General features: G+C 39.5%; 1 protein-coding gene and 1 long non-coding RNA gene across 11 annotated transcripts in view; one reads left to right on the top strand and one right to left on the bottom strand.

The window, feature by feature from the left end:
• SCRN1 (secernin 1) overlaps positions 1-15,946 on the top strand; it is a 71,345-nt gene that overhangs the window by 1,262 nt on the left and 54,137 nt on the right. For 6 of the 10 annotated variants that reach the window (XM_081534860.1, XM_081534869.1, XM_081534864.1 and 3 more), the window contains 2 exons: positions 3,027-3,078; positions 3,835-3,892. The exons of the other annotated variants lie outside the window; for them this stretch is intronic. The gene's annotated coding sequence lies outside the window, so the exon portion shown is untranslated. The remainder of the gene's footprint in view (positions 1-3,026; positions 3,079-3,834; positions 3,893-15,946) is intronic. 10 annotated transcript variants of the gene reach the window in all.
• Positions 809-15,946, bottom strand: part of LOC145523829 (uncharacterized) — a 48,117-nt gene continuing 32,979 nt past the window's right edge. The window contains exon 2 of the long non-coding RNA XR_014066912.1: positions 809-1,230. This is a non-coding gene — a long non-coding RNA (uncharacterized LOC145523829). The remainder of the gene's footprint in view (positions 1,231-15,946) is intronic.

Raw genomic sequence — 15,946 nt, forward strand, 5'->3', positions numbered from 1 at the left:
TTGCCTTTGCGCCCTCCGTTCGCTGCTCGGTCGGATCGCGGATTATTGGGCGACATTACCCCTGGGGTCTGAAACGAGTGGGAGGGACGCTTGAACTTTAGAGAAATTGACGAGAACTAAGATTTAGGGGTTAAATTTGTCCGTTAAACCCAGACGCCTGTAAGGAAACAGTCATTTGCTGTGGCTCCACACTGTCTTGGTAGGATTCTGTTAACGAATACTGTCTTTCCGAATTTGCTGTTTAATTCTGGCTTGCGAGTGTCTTGAATTATGCTTATGTCCAGCTCCCTGGTGGTGTACGTGTGTGTGTGTGTGTGTGTGTATCCCGGTGCCTACTGTGTTCCAAGTCTGATTAGAAGATGCACCCGTTGCAGAGGAAACCTCTATTTATTCAAAATGGCAGCATGAAAAATCAGGCCTGGCGGAATCAGCACAGACCACAGTTAACATCAGCTGCCCCCTGACTTAAGCTTTGGTGGGGGTGGGGAGAGGGTCTCCCGGAAGGAGCGCTCTCCTGGGTATGGCTACAGACAGCCCTAAAGGGTGGGAGGTGACTCTTGGAGCAGGCTAGATTTTAGAGTGCTGCAAGTTTCTGGGGAGGTTATGTGGGAAGTGTGGGAAGCTGTGATTATCCTAATTTATCAAAAGCTGGTGCAAAGACCTGATTAAAACTGTGATTTTTATCTGACTGCTGATAGCTGTTTGATAACTTCTGTGTTGTTTTGTACCTACAAGTGGCTCTTAAGAGATGTATGTCTAGTATAAACATCATCTAAGAACAGTACATGGAACAAATACCAGGTTCTTAGAGTAGGTTTTATTGGAAGTGCTGATTTGACATCATGACCAAGCACACAGGCACCAGAGAATGATACATTCTTGAAAAGTGACTCATGTGAGGTTTTAAAATAAAACAGCCTTTCTTTCCCGTTTCACTGCTGTGCTGCCAGCTATCTTCTCCTTTAGCAAGCAGGAGATGCATGAGGAGGCAAGTGTTTGAGGGATAATGGGATAGAGAGAGATTAGTGCAAAGGTCAGGAATGGCAAGCTGGAAGCAGCCTGAGAAAGGGCTGTGCTGTCAACCTTCTCTTCACAGCCGGTGAGGCTGAATCCAGCAGGGTGAATGGACTGCTCCCAAGGTCATATAGCTGGTTGGCAGCTGGCAGTGAGAACTGAAATCCAGGTGTCAGAACTCCCCATTTTAGGGTTCCACATGCCACCTTCCAAAGCCTAGGAGAAAAGGGCAAACGTATCATTGTTAGAATGGCAAACACTTCATGAAACCAAACTTTAACATAAATTTAAAAATCTATAGGTATTTAAAGTAAGCACTCACACCTTAGTTTCCTAACTTAAGTCCATTTAACTTCTTAAGCTGTGTCCATCTCATGTTCCCATTTTCCAGGGACTAGACTGTTTCTGTATTTAAGCACCAAAAGCATAATTTTATGGTTTTTATATTTTATGTCAGAATCTTTGAGGTGAGAAGTATATTCTTTGATTAAAAAATTAGTTGCTTATGTTACTTGTCTTTTTTTGTTTTTTTTTAAGAAGCCCAGGTGGGGCATATAATAGCCTTTGAATATATCTAACTTTAAATAATTAGTAAATAACAAACCTATTTTAAAGTAAGTTTGAAGCAGCACTGAAGACAGCATTTTTTTCTCTAATTTGAATTTGAGTTCTCGGAGTCATATACCAGTGACCCTAGTTCTACTAAAGCAGAACTAGAAATTGTACATGATATTTTTGCAGAGGCGTTGAGAGTATGGGAAATATTTCTTCTGGGCATTCTGTACCTTCAACCCAGTGATCTGCAGAAGGAGAAGGTGGGTGGGCTGCATGCAACTGGGACAATAATTTATAGTGGTGAAATAGATAGGAACTAAGTATGAATTGACAGATAGGTTGAAGTGAAGACAAGTGCTAATGCCACATGTGTGTGCCTGCTCAGCCACTCTCGTGTCTCTGTGAGTTCATGGATAGTTGCTCACCAGGCTCCTCTGTCCATGGGGTTTCCCAGGCAGGTATACTGGAGTGGGTTGCCATTTCCTTCTCCAGGGGATCTTCCTGACCCCTAGGGATCAAACCCCAGTCTCCTGCATTGGCAGGCAAATTCTTTACCACTGCACCACCTGGGAATGCCACATGTACCATTAAAACAATAACTTGCATTAGAGCATGAATGTGAAGATTCATTCATTGAAATTCTCCCTATATGTCAAAGACACAATCACAAGTTTTAAAAATACGTAAACACATGCAATCTGTGTTTGTTGGAGGACAATAAAAGATACAGGTAAGCCAAAGTTATTTTTAAAACACCACCCGTGATCCCTTTGCCCAGCAATAATCAGTCATTGTAAATGTTTGGGACCATTTTCATTGGAGTGAGAGTCTAGGTTTGTGCTGCTCAATTCAATAGCCACTAGCCATAGGCCACATGTGGCTACTGATTACTTGAATTGTGATGTATTACAACTGTGTGATAGTCTGAATTGTGATATATTGTAAATGTAAAATTTACACCAGATTTCAAACATTTATAGGAAAAGAAGATTTTAAAATATTCTATTAATTATTTTTATTAAAGTATTATTGATTTATAGTATTATATTAGTTTTAGGTATACAACATAGTGATTCAATATTTTTGTAGATAGACTCCATTTTAAGTTATTATGAAATATTGGTTATGTTCCCTGTGTTATACAATATATCCTTGTAATTTATTTTTAATATATAGTAGTTTCTACCTCTTGACCCCTGTATCACTATCTGGTTCCTCCTTCCTTCCCTCTCCCCACTGATAAACATTAGCTTGTTCTCTATATCTGTGAGTCTCTTTCTGTTTTGTTATACTGATTTGTTTGTTTTATTTTTTAAATTCTTAGGTAAGTATAAACATACAATATCTGCCTTTCTCTAACTTATTTCACAAAGCATAATACTCTCTAGGCTCATCCATATTGCTGCAAATGGCAGGAACAAATACAGCTTGTTAATGACTTTATGTTGATTATGCAGGCATACCTTGGCGATAGTGCAAGTTGGGTTCCAGACCACTGCAATAAAGCAGGTATCAAAATAAAACAAGTCATATGAATTTTCTGGTTTCCCAGGGCATATAAAACTTATGTTTATCATGTAATCTAATAAGTGTACAATAGCATTATGTCTAAAAAAGGTATATGCCTTAATTTAAAAATACCTGATTGCTAAAAAATGCTGACATCATCTGAGGCTTCTGTGAGTTATCTTTATACTAATTCAAATAGCACTGATCACTGATAGCCATAACAAATATAACAATAATGAAAAACCTTGAAATATTGTGAGAATTACCAAAATGTGACACAGAAAGTGAGCAGATGCTGTTGGGAAAACAGCATCTATAGTCTTGGTGCAGTCAGGATTGCCACAAATCTACAGTTTGTAAAAAACACAATTATCTGTGAAGTGCAGTAAAACAAAGTACAATTAAATGAGGTATGTCTGTATTTTGAATTAATATTTTGGATATATTGGATTTAAACAAAATACATTGTTAAAAGTAATTTCATCAATTTCTCTTTACTTTTTTAAATGCAGCTCTTGGAAAACATAAAATTACATATGTGATTCACATGTCTTGCACTGTATTTCTTTTGGGCTATGTTGGTCTAGGTCATTAACAGAAAGGGAAGGTTGGTTGAAGTGTATCATACTGTTCATAGAGTTGGATGTAGATAGTGAGAGAAGTTTGAACAGACACTGGTGGGGAGGAGATGGGATGAGTGGGAAGGACTCACATGATGTACATGTCAATCACACCCACCTGTCCTATTCCCTCCAGAAACTTCCAGCATCCTTAGGGCCTCTACCCAGTCTGGAATGGTGATGAACTGAAACAGGTGGGTGACTGGAATGGGAAGAAGTTGGAGGTCTCCCAGCTTGAGCCTTATCGGTAGCAGAGTGAAAGAGCTTGAGATGGTTAACGTTCCCTTCTCCTTCTGTTCTTAATGGTTATGTATTGAACCTGAATCTCCCAGTGCTTAATCTACGCCCTAAAGAGAGCTAGGTGTTCTTGAAGGGTTCCATGAGCATTGCTGATCATTGTCTTAAGTTGGGCTACTGCCCTCCTCCTCTTGCTGGTTTACATGAGCGCCTCTTCTTTTAGATAATAAAGACCTTGAGAAAATCTTTTTAGCTCCATTTTCCTCTTAGGTTGCACACAGTGCTTGTATGTGCTTAGGGGGTCAAAGTACGTATTAGTAATTCATATCACTTCTTAAAAATCCTAGTTAAAATCATACAGTGATCACTGCTATATTTAAAATGGATAACCAACAAGGACCTATTGTATAGCACATGGAACTCTACTCAATGTTATATGTCAGCCTGGATGGGAGGGGGTTTGGGGGGAGAATAAATACAGGTATATGTGTGACTGAGTCCCTTTGCCGTTTATCTGAAACTATCACAGTGCTGTTAATTGGCTATACCCTAATATAAAATTAAAAGTTTAAACTTTGAAAAAAAATTATACAGTGATCAAAGGCTCATCTGAATATCTTTTTCTCCACTCAAAGTAAAACGTAGTGTATTTTAAAATTGCACTTAGCAGTGCTTAGTGACCTAAAATAATTAAATGAGATGTCTTAAAATGTCCTTTCTTGAGCCCTGAAGTAATCAGATTTTTTAAAATAATTAAAAATTCAATAAAGCAATGCATGCATGCATGCCTAGTCACTTCAGTCGTGTCCGACTCTTTGCAACTCAGTGGACTGTAGCCTGCCAGGCTCCTCTGTCCATTGGATTCTCCAGGCAAAAATACTGGAGTGGGTTGCCATGCCCTCCTCCAGGGGATCTTCCTGACCCAGGGATCAAACCTGAGTCTCTTATGTCTCCTGAATTGGTAGGCAGGTTCTTTATCACTAGCACCACCTGGGAAGCCCAATAAAGCAATATGAGCTTGCTATAAAGATATTTAAAATGACATAAGTGGATAAAAGGGTAAGTTTCTATCTTTATAACCCATGCTTAGTCCCATTTGCAACGCTCAGGATTAATATTAATCCTTCTAGGTTTTTCTTTTTTCTTCCTACTTCCCTACTTTCCTCTCTCCCTTCCTTCTATCTATAGTATATATTTATTTTTGCATAAATGGGTATTTACATTCACACAGTAATATGTTCATATATGTGTATGTAGGTTCCTTTTTGGTAATAAAATGGAATAAATTTCCTGATGGTTTTTAAAACAGCAAGTGGCTCTAGCATTAATGGGCACTTACAAAGTGTTTTGGTTTTTTTTGGCCCTGCCAAGTGGCATGAGGGATCTTAGTTGGATCTTAGTTCCCAGACCAGGATCAAACCCATGGCCTCTGCATTGGGAGCTTGGAATCTTAACCACTGGATTGACAGAGAAGTCGCTACAAAGTAGTTCTCAAATCCATTTTGCTAGACATAAAGTAACCCTGTGGTTTCATACAAGCAAGATTTAAATTTCTTCTGTAGGAAATGAATGTATACCTGATATGTTTTACAAGGACAGAGTGTATATCACTGTTTTAAGAATGAATGGGAAGATTATTTAAATTCCAGTTTACAGCATTAACAGGTACATATCAAATCATACTAATGGGAAAAGATCAGAATAGACAATAGGCTATTTACATGGGTGAGGAAAACAGATGGTGGGAATAGGAAGGTCATCATTTGTAGCAACCTTGCCAAATTAGTGGTCACAATGGCAGCAATGTCAGAAATGAGAACAGAAGGAAATACAAGAAACTTAGATGTGACTTGTTCAATAGCTCCCAGTTTTTCCCACAGGGAATGCTTTTGGAAGCTAAACATATACCTGTATATTTCAAAAACAGTCTTTTTCATTTATCTCCATAATCATTACATACCTGGAACCCTGATCTTTAAGACCAAACCCTCCTTGAATGTTCTTCTATTCCAGATACTCTGCGTTTAACATCTCATGTAATCCCCACAACAGTATGTGGTAGACATCATGGCCATGTTTTATAGATGAAGAACTTAGTGGTTGGACGAGCAGCACTTGGAATCTGGGTCTATCTGATTCTTTCTTATTAATAAAAAAACATAATATATTCTCTTGGAGAGATTATTCTGACTGTACAGGTCTAATGTATACTATTTATTTATTTTTTTTTTTAATAAATTTATTTATTTTAGTTGGGGGCTAATTACTTTACAATATTGTAGTGGTTTTTGCCATACATTGACATGAATCAGCCATGGGTTTACATGTGTTCCCCATCCTGAACCCCCCTCCCACCTCCCTCCCCATCCTGTACCTCTGGGTCATCCCATTGCCCCAGCCCTGAGCATCTGTCTCATGCATTGAACCTGGAATGGTGTTCTGTTTCACATATGATAATATACATGTTTCAATGCTATTCTCCCAGAACGTCCCACCCTCACCTTCTCCCTCAGAGTCCATAAGACTGTTCTATGCATCTGTGTCTCTTATTCTGTCTCACATATAGGGTTATCGTTACCATCTTTCAAATTCCATATATATGCATAATGTATACTATTCATGTGATGGAAGTCATTTATTTTCTTTGTATTATTATAAAAGATAGAAAACTGTCTTTCAACCTGCCGTATATTGGAAAATATCTTCCTTATCAAGTCCGAACTTGATCAGACTGTACTTTTCTAACTTGAATGAAAAACAAATACTGCTTGCACTACTTATCTACTCTTTTCCCCATTTTAAAAAAATCAGTTGTTTTATCTATGAGAAATGGATGCCATTCAACTAATCCTTTCTCTTCCCCTCACTCTAAAATTCCTAAGAGCTCTTTCAAAAGTGATACTCATGCAGCCTGAGTTTTCTATAAAGTGGTTCCATATTTTAAATGCACCTGAGTGATGAACAGATCACTGGGTATGGTAGAGTTTTTGAAGGTAGGCCTTGAATTCAAGTGTGTCCCAACATTGACTGGACACAGAATAAGTAATGAGTCATATATATTGTATCTTTAGCATTATTTTTAGATGTATAAGGATTTTATTACCAGTTAGTACATACAGGTGGTTTAGTCGCTAAGTTGTCTCTGACTCTTGCGATCCCATGGACTGTAGCCTGCTAGGCTCCTCTGTCCATGGGATTTTCCAGGCAGCAATACTGGAGTGGTTTGACATTTCCTTCTCCAGGGGATCTTCCCAACCCAGGGCTTGAACCCCGGTCTCTTGCACTGCAGGCAGATTCTTTACCGACTGAGCTACCAGGGAAGTCATACAGATGCATTTAAAATGTTATGAAATTCATAGCATATATTTCCCAGCCATCTACAATCACTGTTATGTGGGGTGTCTATGAAATTTTTTTGATGTTTAAAAGTTGGGAAACATATTAGAACATTTTGCATTATAGAGAAATTCTGGAGTGATTTGAAGAATAGTGATTTGACTATAGAAAACTCCTTGTTTCCTTAACAGCTGTCACGTGAATCATTCATTAAGTTGCACATTTTGCTTTATTCATATTTCTCATTGTCAGCATATCTTGAAAATGAGGCAAAATCAGATGTGTCCAAAGGATAAAATGAATTCATTTGCCATAACTGAGCTGTGGGGTTGTCCTTAATCCCTGGGTCTCTGCCTTATTGAAAGGCCATATTTATTAACTGCAGTATATTGGTAAAATAAGTTATTTCTACTTCAACTGTTCCTTTTCTTTTTTTAAAGTATTTTCATTGCAATTCAGATTTTCATGTGGGAGGGAAGTTTGAAAGTGCCTGAATATAGGTTAAGAAATTGTGATTTTACAGCCCAGGAATATTATTACACTTAAAAATTTTGTTGCATTTCATTACAGTCTTTTTGCATCAACTACCTATATGATATACATAATTTGAATGATACTGCATGTAATTTGTGGGACTGCTTTTTATTTCACCAGCTTGTTCTTGTGTATTTATATATTTGCCAGTTTTTTATGATATGTCAAGATAGTAAATTATTTATCGGGTTTGTTTGGTTTTTTTATTCTTGTGATCATCTAAGTGGCTGTATTTGGGAGGTGATGCACCAGCAGTAGTCCATTAAATTATCAGGGGTTATGGTGAAGTTGAGTCATTGTTAATTACCTGGAATTTTGATTTCACAAATTCGAAATAGACACTCTTTTCATTTCCTCTTGCTAATCACCTAAATTGCAGTAATTTTGGAATGGAATAGCAAATCAGTTTGTGATCATTTCACTCATGAAGGAAAAAGCATCCAAAGGATATTTCTTAGCAGGCCCTACTGATTTAGAAATATTCAGCTACCTGAAATAATATCTAGCTTTTTTTTCTGGCTTAAATTCTTTCTATCCAATGCAGAGAAGTCATGATCATTACTAAAGGATTTACTTTGCATCTGTGTTAAAAATGAAGAATGCGTTTTTTTAAAAGGCATTTTTAAAGATTTGAATGATTTTATTTCTTTAAAGTAGTGCAAAATCCCAAACTTTTTTTTTTTTTTTGGTACCGGGAGTGGGGTGCAAACCAAACATTTAAATAACAGCTAACAATCCATATCTTCCTGATTATCATGTAGAGTGATTAGTCTGATTTCCCAGTTTTTAAGTCAAAGACTGAGAAAACACAACCTCCTACATCTTTGTCATACTTCTCTCAAGTTAACCAGGGATGTGTTTCACCCCCTTGGTCTTTAAGGCAAAGAGTACTGCTGCTGATGTTGCTGAAGTCAGTAATATTCCATTAAAATTGAATGGTTTCCTTAAAAATAAAACTGAGAAGCAAAATGGCAGACAGTTTTTGGCCCTTGAAGCTAGTTAACACCTTAAAGGGGCTTATTGTACTCTTTTCCTGTTTGTATATATTGAAAGTTTCTACACTCAAAAAAAAAAAAAACAAAAAACCAAGAAAACAAAGCCAGACAGAAAAAAATGAATCATACTTTTGAGAAGCAAAGAAGTTTAATAACCTATAACAATAGATATTCCATACCAGTCTGAACTGATGCATCAGAATCATCTGGGCATTTGTTAAAAATATACTCTCTGAATTCAGCTCAGACCCACTGAATCAGAATCTCCAAGGAGAGGGTGTCCAGGAATCTGCTCCTCAGACCATTTCCGTGTGTAGTCCAATATGAATCCCGCTGATTGAACCACAGCTTGGGAGCACCATGTCAGAATCAGATTTTCCTGCTCTTTTTATCTCATTGAAGATGAAATATAGATGGGTACCCTTTCTCCTTCATTTGCTCAACAAACATTTTTTGAGGTCTTATCATGTGCCAATCTGTGTGCTAGGTTCCTGGGGAAATAAGGAATTATGTAAGTGTCCTTGCCCTCATGGGGCTCATAGTCTAAAGAGATACAGCAAGATAGATGGAAACAGGGGCTCTGCTCTTCCCCCAGTGCACTGATGTACCGAGGCAAACTGAAATCCCTCCCCATCCCCCAGTTGTCCTTACTCAAAGTGATATCTGAGCCCCTGAATAACTTACAAGTTGATTGGTCCAGTGCATGGACTGAGGAGCCTGGAGGGCTATATAGTCCATGAGGTTGCAAAGAACTGGACACAACTGAGCACACACATACAGTGCTATTTCTAACCTTGAAAGAATTTTAAACATCATGTGCATTATTTTTTAAGTAAAGAGTATAGTATAGGTGTTTTTTTGTTTTTTTTTTTTGATCTTGCTACACCTCTTGTAGGATCCTAGTTCCCTGACTAGGGTTTGAACGTGGGGCCCTCGGCATTAAAAATCACAGTCCTAACTGCTGGGCCACTGGGGAATGTCCCCTAACTGTCATAAAATTTTTGTACAGATTGTTTAAGTCGGGATCTAAATAAGTCCCACTCATTGCAATTGGCTGGTACATCTCTTAAATAACTTCGTCTCTTCATCTTCATCTTTTTTTTTCTTGCAGTTTTTGTTGAAGAAATCAGATTTATCCTATAAAGTTTCTCATAGTCAGGATTTTGCTGATTTCATGCCCATGGTTGTCATTTGTATCCTCTGTAAATTGATGCTTCAATCTAGAGGCTCTATCACTCCAGCCTGATCCTCTAAGCACATTTTAGTTACACGTTGGAATGTGAGTGTGTCTGATGAGCCAGGTGCAAACCTTCAGTGAGAAGATGAAGGAACATAGTAGGGATTGTTGCAAAAGTGGTAAACTCATGACCAGTGACTAGTAGGAGCGAGGAAAAGGAACATTTATTGAGCATCCACTGTATCCAACCACAGGACTGGGTACTTTCCATTTGATCTCAGGTATACATGAGTGCTATGTTGTATATGACATATGTGAAAATATGTCTTATTTTCACATGGGGAAACTGGCTCAGAGAGAGTTCATAACCTGCCTGTTTCCCATGGTTCAAAGGTGGAGTCAGGACACGAACAAGGGTTTCTGTCTGTAAAGTGTGCCTTCTCTTGCCACTGTGCATATGGGGCTACAAGGCCAAGTAAGTATTGTAAATGACCACAATTGACCTGACATTGAGAAAAGAAGGAAAGAACAAAAAAGAGAAGTAGCACAAGGGGGACCATAGGCAACACTTCCATTGGCCTCAGTGTCAAGGGGTGGAGGGGACTGTGGCAGGAACCCCTTCCCAGCTCCAATCTTGCTGACATGCATGAATGTGGACCCAGTGTTGTCAGATCTTTTGAGTTTTCAGGAGATGCTAAGTATCTGAATTTCTGTGGAAAATCTCTAGATTTACCAGTGTTAGCTGCTAATTCAAATTAAACACATACAAACTCACTATATAGGCCAATGCTCTGAAAGAAAGTGCAAGTGTAAGTGTTAGTAGCTCAGTTCAGTTCAGTCACTCAGTCGTGTCCGACTCTCTGCGACCCCATGAATTGCAGCACGCCAGGCCTCCCTGTCCATCACCAACTCCCGGAGTCTATCCAAACCCATGTTCATCGAGTCAGTGATGCCATCCAACCATCTCATCCTCTGTTGTCCCCTTCTCCTCCCGCCCCCAATCCTACCCAGCATTAGGGTCTTTTCCAATGAATCAACCCTTCGCATGAGGTGCCCAAAGTATTGGAGTTTCAGCTTCAACATCAGACCTTCCAATGAACACCCAGGATTGATCTCTTTTAGGATGGATTGATTGGATCTCCTTGCAGTCCAAGGGACTCTCAAGAGTCTTCTCCAACACCATAGTTCAAAAGCATCAATTCTGCGGCACTCAGCTTTCTTCACCGTCCAACTTTCACATCCATACATGACCACTGGAAAAACCATAGCCTTGACTAGACGGACTTTTGTTGGCAAAGTAATGTCTCTGCTTTTAAATATGCTATCTAGGTTGGCTATAACCTTCCTTCCAAGGAGTAAGCGTCTTTTAATTTCATGGCTGCAGTTACCATCAGTAGTGATTCTGGAGCCCAAAAAAGTAAAGTCTGACACTGTTTCCACTGTTTCCCCATCTATTTCCCATGGAGTGATGGGACCAGATGCCATGATCTTAGTTTTCTGAATGTTGAGCTTTAAGCCAACTTTTTCACTCTCCTCTTTCACCTTCATCAAGAGGCTCTTCAGTTCTTCTTCACTCTCTGCCATAAGGGTGGTGTCATCCGCATATCTGAGGTTATTGATATTTCTCCCGGCAATCTTGACTCCAGCTTGTGTTTCTTCCAGCCCAGCATTTCTCATGATGTACTCTGCATATAAGTTGAATAAGCAGGGTGACAATATACAGCCTTGACGGACTCCTTTTCCTATTTGGAACCAGTCTGTTGTTCCATGTCCAGTTCTAACTGTTGCTTCCTGACCTGCATACAGGTTTCTCAAGAGACAGGTCAGATGGTCTGGTATTCCCATCTCTTTCAGAATTTTCCACAGTTTATTGTGATCCACACAGTCAAAGGCTTTGGCATAGTCAATAAAGCAGAAATAGATGTTTTTCTGGAACTCTCTTGCTTTTTTGGTGATCCAGCGGATATTGGCAATTTGATCTCTGGTTCCTCTGCCTTTTCTAAAACCAGCTTGAACATCTGGAAGTTCACGGTTCACGTATTACGGAAGCCTGGCTTGGAGAATTTTGAGCATTACTTTACTAGCATGTGAGATGAGTGCAATTGTGCAGTAGTTTGAGCATTCTTTGGCATTGCCTTTGTTTGGGATTGGAACGAAAACTGACCTTTTCCAGTCCTGTGGCCACTGCTGAGTTTTCCAGATTTGCTGGCATATCGAGTGCAGCACTTTCACAGCATCACCTTTGAGGATTTGAAATAGCTCAACTGGAATTCCATCACCTCCACTAGCTTTGTTCGTAGTGATGCTTTCCAAGGCCCACTTGACTTCACATTCCAGGATGTCTGGCTCTAGGTGAGTGATCACACCATCGTGATTATCTGGGTTGTGAAGATCTTTTTTGTACAGTTCTTCTGTGTATTCTTGCCACCTCTTCTTAATATCTTCTGCTTCTGTTAGGTCCATACCATTTCTGTCCTTTGTCGAGCCCATCTTTGCATGAAATGTTCCTTTGGTATCTCTAATTTTCTTGAAGAGATCTCTAGTCTTTCCCAATCTGTTGTTTTCCTCTATTTCTTTGCACTGATTGTTGAGGAAGGCTTTCTTATCTCTCCTTGCTATTCTTTGGAACTCTGCATTCAGATGGGAATATCTTTCCTTTTCTCCTTTGCTTTTTGCTTCTCTTCTCTTCCCAGCTATCTGTAAGGCCTCCTCAGACAGCCATTTTGCTTTTTTGCATTTCTTTTCCATGGGGATTTTCTTGATCCCTGTCTCCTGTACAATGTCACGAACCTCTGTCCATAGTTCATCAGGCACTCTGTCTATCAGGTCTAGTCCCTTAAATCTATTTGTCACTTCCACTGTATACTCATAAGGGATTTGATCTAGGTCATACCTGAATGGTCTAGTGGTTTTCCCTTCTTTCTTCAATTTAAGTCTGAATTTGGCAATAAGCAGTTCATGATCCGAGCCATAGTCTGCTCCCGGTCTTGTTTTTGCTGACTGTATAGAGCTTCTCCATCTTTGGCTGCAAAGAATATAATCAATCTGATTTCGGTGTTGACCATCTGGTGATGTCCACGTGTAGAGTCTTCTCTTGTGTTGTTGGAAGAGGGTGTTTGCTATTACCAGTGCATTCTTGTGGCAAAACTCTATTAGCCTTTGCCCTGCTTCATTCTGTACTCCAAGGCCAAACTTGCCTGTTACGCCAGGTGTTTCTTGACTTCCTACTTTTGCATTCCAGTCCCCTATAATGAAAAGGACATCTTTTTTGGGTGTTAGTTCTAAAAGGTCTTGTAGGTCTTCATGGAACCGTTCAACTTCAGCTTCTTCGGCGTTACTGGGTGGGGCATAGACTTGGATTACCGTGATATTGAATGGTTTGCCTTGGAAACGAACAGAGATCATTCTGTTGTTTTTGAGATTGCATCCAGGTAGCTCAGTAGTGTCCAACTCTTTGGGACCCCATGGACTGTAGCCCACCAGGCTCTTCTGTCCATGGCATTCTCCAGGTAAGAATACTGGAGTGGGTTGCCATTTCCTTCTCCAGGGGATCTTCCCAACCAGGGATCAAACCTGGATCTCCTGCATTCCAAGTAGATTCTTTACTGTCTGAGCCACCAAGGAAGCCACCAGTTTAGGCCAATGCTCTGGACCAAACCAAATGAATGCACAACCTGCCACCCTTAAACCATCCTATGCCGCTCAGAAATATGACAGTGAATCAGTGGCATTGAACTCTACAGGAATCAGCTGTCAGAGGTAGGTGTTGCCCTTGGACTTAGGGAAAGGGAATAGTGACCAGCTCTTAAAAGACATTAAGTGACGATGGAGCACATCTTCAAAAGGTAAAAGAGCACTCAGACACCGTAAGGAAAAAAGTCAAGTTTCTAAAGTCTGGTTTGTTCAGATCAGACCTTGACAAAGGAACAGCCTTCACCATGTACCTTTTCTCACCCTCACGGTGATGTGTCCTTACTGTGTCCCAGATAACATTCTGAGCGCTTTGTGTTTCAGCTCATTTGAACCTCACCATGACCCTGTTGTTATCCCTGTTACAGAACAGTGACACGGGATTGAGATTTGAACTCAGATTGCTTCCAAAACCTGCCTACTCACCCAATATCCTATGTGGTCTTTCTTCCATTAGGTAATTCCTCATTAAAGACATTGATTATTAGAAGCTGGAAATCACTGGCTGTGGAGTCCTAAAGCTTTGTGTTCTGCTGTCTTGAGCTTTCAGTAAGACACTTAATAGCATCTTTCTTACTTATCAGGCAGAACTTGATGAGTCTGATGTATGTACCTTCTGTCAACTGGCATTTTCATCTCAATTCAGTTAGATAATTCATTTTCCAAACACCCTATTTACTCTTTACTATCTCAATAGCAGATAAAGGATAGGAAAGGAAATTTATAAGTGAGTACCATTTGTCCTGTTTTCAATTCAGCAGGGATGTCAATGATTTAAAAAATGAATTTATCAATAAATAATATAGAATACATTCTTCTTTGCTTTTCTGAAAGAAAGTAATTAATGTACATGGACTTTAAACTTACCCAATCTGCCCAGTAAAGCTGGGAGCTTGGAAAGTAAGGACATTTGTGCAAGTAAACATCCTTTGTCACAGTTTTTTGCAAGACAGCTAATAAACCTATGGCTTATACAGACAGTCATTTTCTTCCTCTCAGGCAATTCAAGGCTTTCTTATTACTGGGTACGGTGACCAATGAGGGCCACTGAAGCTTTTCTGAGATAAAAAGGCAGGGCAGTTTGGCATTCAGACGAAGAAAACCCCTCCTTGGCTTGAAGCATTCATGCCCTTCAATAAGTACTCACTGAACTTGAGGACAAAGACCTTCTTTCCCATGCAGCTACCTCCTTCCTTGTCTAGACATTCTGTAAGCGGTCTCCTAGTTACAGAGGTGCAGCACTCCAGCCCTCTAAGCCTGTACCCAGCCTCCTGTCACCAGTCAGGGGGGATGTTGGGCGATGCAGCTCTGATGCTGTGGGCTCAGGGACTCTGCAGTTATAATTCCCAAGAGGAAGTCATGACTCCAGAAAAGATTTTGATGGTTAGAAATTGATCTTAGAAATACTTTACCACAACTGATAGCACCATATCTAAAGCTGTCCAGGCCACTACTATAGCCTTGAGCCACCTGTGGATATTTGATTTTTAAAAAATGTTTAATATGGTAAAAAGTACACATAAGATTTACTATCTTAACCATTTTAAGTGTACAGTTAAGTTGTGTTAAGAATATTCATATTGTTGTGCAGCCAATCCCCGGAAATTTTTCACCCTGCAAAACTGACTCTGTGTACCCATTAAACAACTGTCCATCCTCTTCCCTCTCCTGCCCCTCCCTGGTCCAGCCCCTGGTAACCACCATTCTAATTCTGCCTCTATGAATTTCACTACTCTAGGTAACTCATATAAGTGAAATACAGTATTTGCATTTTTATGACTGGCTTATTCTACTTGGAATAAAGTACAGATAAACACAATTTGAAATATTCTTAACAAATACTTCCTAGGAAATGCCTGTCAGTTTAATTGTCTACAAGGGTTAAATTAGAGTGTTTCATTAATTGGAGCTGTTAGTTTTCCTGGCAAGAATCCCAACTGGTATTTACCACAAAGAAGCCTATTCAATAGGCCTGCCCTCTAAGCCTGTTGCTTTTAAAGATTTTTGCTTGAAACCCGTAGTAAAAGAAATGTTATATCATAGCCCAGTGCATACATACACTTCTGTGTGTGTATTTGAACTTCAAGTTTCTTATGCCAACACTTACCCTTCTTATATGAGATGCGTATATTCTTTACTAAAAAACTGTTGATCTTGTCCACTAGGTTGATTCCATAACCCACGAAAGGACTACAACATGCAGTTCAGGAAACACTGCTTCAGACATTCCTGGATTCAGTTTTAGGCCTGTAGTATAATCCTGGGAGAAGGCAATGGGA

Source organism: Giraffa tippelskirchi, chromosome 10, assembly GCF_054371585.1.
Source record: "Giraffa tippelskirchi isolate mGirTip1 chromosome 10, T2T-mGirTip1v1.2.pri, whole genome shotgun sequence".
NCBI lineage: Eukaryota > Metazoa > Chordata > Mammalia > Artiodactyla > Giraffidae > Giraffa > Giraffa tippelskirchi.